This window comes from Ananas comosus, unplaced genomic scaffold, assembly GCF_001540865.1.
Source record: "Ananas comosus cultivar F153 unplaced genomic scaffold, ASM154086v1, whole genome shotgun sequence".
NCBI classification, from domain to species: Eukaryota; Viridiplantae; Streptophyta; class Magnoliopsida; order Poales; family Bromeliaceae; genus Ananas; species Ananas comosus.
The window spans coordinates 25,001-32,335 of record NW_017891402.1 but is presented as its reverse complement, the minus strand read 5'-3'; the positions used below and the strand labels follow the sequence as shown (position 1 = coordinate 32,335).

General features: G+C 44.4%; 1 protein-coding gene across 1 annotated transcript in view; it reads left to right on the top strand.

Annotated features, from left to right (window-relative positions):
- Nucleotides 1-4,088: 4,088 nt before the first annotated feature.
- The window catches only part of LOC109704897 (60S ribosomal protein L5, mitochondrial), a 5,752-nt gene continuing 2,505 nt past the window's right edge, over nucleotides 4,089-7,335 (top strand). The window contains exon 1 of the mRNA XM_020225680.1: nucleotides 4,089-7,335. This exon is cut by the window's right edge and continues 2,505 nt beyond it. The gene's annotated coding sequence lies outside the window, so the exon portion shown is untranslated.

Sequence of the window (7,335 nt, the reverse complement as noted above, 5' to 3'; positions counted from 1 at the left end):
GGCATGATTTACTATTAATTCCGAAGTTATTTGGATGTATCGAACGTCTAATCTAAAGAAGCAGTACTGGTATTACCCCCTTTGCGCTCACGTACGGTCCCCTTTCTTTTACCCATGAAACTCACAGTTCAATCGATTCGGAGGGAGTGATTTAGATGCGGTCGATTACTCCTCAGCTATGTTGGCTGAATTTGAAGACTTGGACAGTAGTTCGGCAAAGCCGGAAATAGAGAGAGATGTGATTAGATTAGCACGAGGAAGGGAAGAATCTTGGTCGTGGGATAGCTGTTTTTGAATCAGTCTCATTTGGCGTTCAATAAGTAGAAGATCAAGGCAGCTTCTGCTTTTAGGTCAGCTCTTTGGCTCCTTGCTATAAAGAGTGAAGTGACCTTCGGGCGAGGAGAAAGTCAGTAAGAATAGGACCGGAAACTGTTTGGCTATTGGTGAGTCTGTCTTTCTTGAGAAAATTGAGCGACCAGCCCCTCCATTTGGGTCATGAGACTAGCCAACTGTCTATCCCTGTGGGCTAACTCAACTTAGTTGCTTGCTATCTTAGCATCCACTTGGGAATGACCGTGGTCTTTTTTCATACCTAGTGAGGCCAGGAAAAGAGACTCATAAGCTCTATTCTCCGAGGATCCAATTCCATGGTTAATTGTACTGAAAGCGAGAGCCTTTAAGATAGGGCGACGAAAGACGATTAGGAATCTTTCTAAAAGAAGTGGGGTTCTAGTCCTGCATTTGATGCCGATCATAGCACGTCACGCTACTAGACAGCGGATCTATAAATTATATCACAATCAAAGTGGGAAACCTTCCTTTAGTAGTGTGTCAACTGCCGTGTCTATCCGAACGGAACCCTCTTGTGCATGGATCGCAGCTAGGGGCACTCTTTGAAGAAAGGTACAACGTATCGCTCGGCTTTGCCCCGGTTAGGAACCCCTTTTCGGAAGCTTCAGAGACTGAGCTCTCCAGGTAGGTCGAACGAAAGATTAAGAAGTGGGATAAAGTCCCTTTCTAGAGCAGAGAGCTAGCAACGAATTAGTGATCCAACTGGGCATCTTACGTATGAATTCGTTCTCCAAGTATGGGCTCTTGCCCTGTCTCCATAAAGGAAGAAGAAGCCAAGACTAACTCATTTAGTAGGGCTAAAGATTTGCATTTCCGATCATATTGGACTTGATGTTATGGCGAAGGGGTGCCAACAAGGTGTAATCAAGGTCAGAAAACAAAGAAATTGATCCCGAGGGTTATGCTTCCTAGTTGTAGTTTTCAGTGAAGAATTGGCAGAGGGGAAGAAGGATGAAATTGAGTGCTTCCTAAGCTAAGCACTACGCTTCCCAGAGTTCTGGCTTATAGCCGGGCGAAGCGCTTTCTTTAAAGAATCTTTCCCCCTGCAGAAAGAAGCCGAGACTTCCAAGATAAGACTGTTGATTATGGATTGGCAAACAATAGATTATTCGAGGAAACTTTGCACCTCCCAATATATAGGGTCAAGATATTTAACAGGAAACAGTTTATACGAGAACTGAGTTATTCGCTGAATAACTCTATGTCTAGATAAGGGAAGCCGAGAATGAGCAAGATAACAACTCTTTTGGGAATTGATTAATTGCCCCGAAGCCTTTTCATACATATTTAATACCTCCATCAGGCCTTTCAAAGAACTTTAAGCCGCGCTAGAAAAGACCAAGACATCATCTGCAAAGGCTAAATGAGAAAGGGCTGGACAGCCCCGAGGAACTTTAAGTCCCACAAAACCAGGTTGCAAGACAAGTCGATTAAGAGCACGGGAGAGTACTTCAGCCCCAATAATGAACAAAGCCGGGGATAAAGGATCCCCTTGTCGAAGCCCTCGGGAAGACTTGAAGAAACCAAAGGCAGCGCGCTGCTTACTCCTTCAATAGCAAAGAACCCGAAAAAAACTAGTACAGTAGCGCCCTAGGCTATTTGATATAGTGACGCCGCGTATCCTATTTGCATCAGGGTAAAGCCCCTTTTTTCTTTATGAGTAAGCCCCTTTAGAAAAGAAATAGGAAAACGGCCTAGCTGCTTTATTGAGAGATTTCGGTACCATTGAGAATTAGCTAAATAATTCATTAGCTTCAGTGCTTGAAGTCTCGGTTGGCATTGCCTAAGTAAGGTCCGGCTCTGTTTGCGTCCTTCTCTCTAGAATAAGGGAAAGACATGATATTCTCATCATATAGGAAGCGAGTGAAACGACCATAAGGGAGTCAAACTAAAACGAATAAAAGAGCTTATTCGATTAGGAAAAGTATAGTCTAGTCGAACCTTAATAACTTCCTAACTAATTAAGTCGAGCTTTTCTTCTTCGCTACGTTCACTCACTCGAAAGTTCCTTGCTTGCCTTCGTACTTTCCATTTATTGGTAAATAGGGTTCTCTTTCACCTGCTGTAGGACTGAACTTGAGCTGAAACAATTGACTCAACTGAAGAATAGACTCCTTCTTGATAAGGAGCGATACAATTCAGCATAAATGGAGACTAGGCTCCCTATTTCCTCTTCTCATACGATAAGATTCTTTTGTTTGTTAACACCACCCCTTTTGTTCCGTGTGGGGTTGAGTAAGAGTAATATTGTCTGTTTGGCCACTTTACTGCCTTAATAGCAATATCAGAATCTGATATCATCCATCTCAGAAGCAAAACAAAGAACGAAAGCCTCATACGCCCAGGCTTAGGTCAATGATAAGATAAAGAAGCGCTTTTCTAAGTTATCCCCTCCGCCCCCGACTTGGGGCTTGGCCATAGCTTTCATGCAACCGAGCGAGGAGAAGTGGAGTAAGCGGAATAGCACCCGATACGAGCACCGATGTGAGACTTACCAGTCCCATAAGAAGTTTGATTGAATTCAAAATAAGCTTTTCACGGGCCTTTCAGTTCGAAGATGTAAAAAAAGGGCTTTAGCTTTAGTCAAACAAACCCCCTCTTCGATTAGTTCTCTGGAGTGAGAGAGCAGCTCCCTTTGTTCAATCAGTTCCAGCACCACAAAATTAGGTTTTTGCCTTTGCTTCTTAATCTCCTCCCTAGTCGATTCCAATCGTTAGAAAAAGTTGTTCTCGAACAGGTAGGTACGGTCTCTTTATACGCAATTTCAAGTGGTGCCATGCCGCCAACGGAGAACATTGGATGTACTTCTGTTTTCTCCCTATAAGAGATATTGGAGTTTGAGTTCCATCTTTCCTCTACTTTGAGTCTTTCATTCCTGTCCCCACAAAGGGGCAGGGAAGCACTACCAGCTAGAGTCGTGAACTCGGAGAATCATTTCCCGAGAATCAGCAGTTTGAGCTATTTCATCAGATAGAAATGCAAGCGATTTTGGTGATGTGATAGGGGCGACTAACTTTCCAAAAAGTCTCTCTTCTTTCGGTTCGGTTTGCTTTACGCGCTGAACTGACCTTTTCTTACTGGTGTCCGGAAGGTGAGCTTCGAAAGAAAGATTGGAATTGAGATTGTATTTCGGGACAAAAGTTGCTGCTAGCGGCCGAAGCCCCAGCTTTAGTAAGGTTATACCCGCTTTTGGAGGTGCGGTAGAGAAGCTACTCTTAGCTACAGGCTGGCAAGGGACATCGGTTTAAGCTCTCTTAATGGGTAGCTCATCTCATTGGCTAGCTAGCTCATAGGGAATAGGTCTCTGGCTTTCTCTTTCCCGCTGGCTGACTGGCTTTTGTTTCAAGAGTTCACGGGTGCGATTCAAGGGGGTTTCGGAGGGAAGGTGAGGGGTGCGGTTGCTACACTAGAGCGAGAGAGGATTGCTAACCTACGGAGAGTGACAGCCGCCTATTCAGATTCCGATTGATAAGAATTCAACTCAACATACGAGGATCCGGGAAAGGATGATCTTCAAGAGGGTCTGAAAGATATACTCCTAAAATCTTATTAGTTTGCTTAGGATTGAAAAAATGGAGATTGGTACATAAGTTACAGGTCTTTAGCAGAACCTATAGCGAGGTCTATTAGAAGCGTTCAAAACCATACAATGGTCTATAAAGTATGGTGGGATAGACCACCAAATCCTATCATACATAGGGAGGGTACATACAAAGTTGGCTATCTTATTAGCGACCTCATTCCCTTCCCTATACTATATATGTGAGTCAATCGCCAAGACAATGAAGATAATGATACGCGAGCATTTTTCTATCGGGCTACCATAGTCCACGAAACCATGTCATTATGAATAATCTCAGTAAGTACTTGTGCATCTCTTTCAATCCAGAGGAACCTGATCCCGGCTTCCGACACTCACTTCATGATCCTAATCTTGCACCCTGTAGCACTCGGCTTTCAATTCTCAAACCGTACCGAGTTCCTCTCCAACCAGATTGCCCATAAAATGTTGATAAAGCCAGCATTCCAGAGATCTTTTAGCAGAGAATCAAGTCCTCTATTTTGCGATGAAATAAAGTATATCCGAAAATGGGTGCTCTTGGACATCGAAGACTCTGAAGAACCAGCTCAATAATTATTTACAGGAATAGCAGGGAGTCGATATTTTCAGCATGGGAAAGATTGCAGAGGCTGCAACAGGATGCCAATTGAACTCCTTTTGTGGCGACGACATCGTCCGTCGGCACGGTGCAAGACTTTCCAACAGAATAATGCTATATTAGGCAGGACTATATCATTCCAGACGATTCCACGCAACTTTTGGAGATATATTCCGAATAGTCTCCCAGACGGCAGCAACTGCAAATTTTCCTTTAGGATCAGGTTTCCAAGGAATTTGGATATCTTTGATCTGATTAAAAGGCCCATTAAGACTCCGAATATCAGGGAAAATCTATGATTGGGGATCTCCAACTATGAAGTCCCCTACTTTCGCTTTGAGAGATTTTTTTAATATGCCAAGATCTGCAGCGATCGAGGTAGAATTCAGCCAGCGGTCGAACAAAAAGTGAATAGATTGCCCATCCCCAATAACCCAGTCCCTGTGTTCGTTCCTCCATTAGGTATAAGATCGATTTGATTCCGGGCCAAATAGAAGAATGCTTATGATAATTCATAGGGGGTTCCGTCCTTATGAAAATATTTGGCTCTCATGTAGCGACTCCACAGTCCCGATGGATTTTCCCATATCGACCATGCAAGCTTGGTCCCAAGCCACCGTGATAGACTTTTGCTTTTCGGAATTTCCAGACTAAAACAAGTTCCTTATTCTGGCATTAAAATATTGGATAAGGGAAGAGGGCCATTAGCTGGATCTCCTGGTGATCGGAGGTCTACTACTGGCTACTGCACTCTTATTTGAGGCAATTTAAACAAAAGAATCTTTGAAATCTCATTGCATCTACTGAGAGCCTTCCCCATTCGAACTTTCTTACTTACGAAGAATCTCAGGTTTACTACGATCTCGCTTCTGCGCGCTTGTCTTGGTTGTAGGTGTCGGGGATGAATCCCTATCAACTAATAAGTCCCCTTACTTTCTTATTTGAGCTAGGCTGTTGAGTTAAAGTAAGCGAGCTAGTCCCCGAAAATGCCTCCTTTCTTGAAGGTGGGGGTTACCGCCCCTTAGTTCATCTCTCGGCAGAACAACGCACTTGGAAGTCGCCTTATGGCATTTTTCCTTGTCTTGACGAGTGTAAGCGAAACCAATAGTACTACATATTAAATATATTAGATCAGAACTTACCTTCCTCGAAATCCGAATCGGCTAGCTCATTTCCCTTTGCTATTGAATCCAGTGCTGTTTTCAGGTGCAGATGAGGAATTGCACAAATAGGTTGTGCTAAAGGAACTGACCATGGTTAATCTACGAGGGGGAGGAGGTTGAATAGAATATAGGGCATCAGAATAGCTAGTGCGCAATGCCGACATTGATTGAAAAGTAGCAGTAGGAAGCCTTAGCCCGACAGAAGTCTCGAAGAGAGAAGGAATTGAATCAATATCCCCAAGGGGTCTGAAACAAGCCCAAATAGGAGCCCGCTTCCACTCTTGCACTTGACTTGAAAGCCAATAGTGGAAATACCGACTACAGAAGACAGTCTCACCTTAGAGGAGGATTCATCTTTCAATAGCAGACTATTCTCCGATGATGCTTGTCAGGAAATCGTCTGGTTTATAGCTCTCTTTCAACTTCTATTAGAGTACCATACCTCTTCAGTCTTATACCTATTAAATTACATATAGTGATCACAGAAAAGTTCGACCTGTTTGTTGTTAGGAATATCTCGGGTCCCGACAAGGGATGGAATGTTGGCTTCCTAGGGTCCAAGTCCCGGGGTAAAACCGCGAGGTCTATCGCTCATAGATTGGGAACTCCTAACTCCACTGGAGGACTAGCTCCGTTGTGCCAATTCCAGCCCGAAGGGGAGTAGTGGATGAATCCCGACCGCAATCATCGAAATCATGGGATTAAACCAGAGGAATCAGTAGAGCTAGCTTCGACTGGAGACAAGACGGCTGTGATTGTGGATGTAGGACGTAAAATGCCGCTACGATCCTTGCCACGGGATCCCCCTTCAGAAAGGAGTATCCCTGCTATGTTCATACTTCGACGCACTCCAAACCGGATACGACTTACCTATTTGGCGAAGCTGAGATGTCGGATGAGATTTGGTTGGATGTCGATTGTTTTGTTGTTCAAATTGGAGATTCAGTTTGTGTAAAATTATCAAGAACAGGAAAGGTCGGCCCTTACTCCATTCTACGAATGGCGGGCCTGCATGAGAAACAAGCCCTTAGGTGTACTCTCTCTTTCCTATCTATTTTCCTCATCACGGCGGTTCACTCTCCGGCTCAGATGCACCCTTACCCTACGCTTTTGGACTACGGGATAAGGGTGCTCGGAGCCTGTGTTGATGATACCTAAAGTGTTAATCCATCTGTCCAAGAACTATTGGGATTAAAGCCCTAGAAAGGAAGTACTTCTTCTTAAGCGTTCGTGCTCCTCACCCTTCCGTCCCTTAGTCTCACTATGTTCAACTAAGCCACTTCGTCCCTACTCGAACCGTGATTGACGTTCTCTCGTTCAAATTAAGGCTAGGCTATAACTGCGGTCTACTCGTTTACTGTATCTGATCTCGCTGTGAGAGCTTCAGGGTTAGACCAAAGGAAGAGAAGGCGTCAGCAACTGACAGACAAAAGGCCTAAAAGCTTAAAAAAAAAGAGCACTAATGGCCGACCCAATTTCGGAAAGAGCCCTTCCTTAGGGTCCCTCGTGTTGTAGTTACATGGTATGGCTAACGCTCCTTAGAGGACAGATCTGCTTCCCTAGGCGGGGGCACCCCGGCTCTATGAATAGCTCCTGATCTTGGTCATAAAGGGAGTGAGTGCAAGCCCCCGTGGTTGTTAGCCCCATAGGTCTAGAGCACG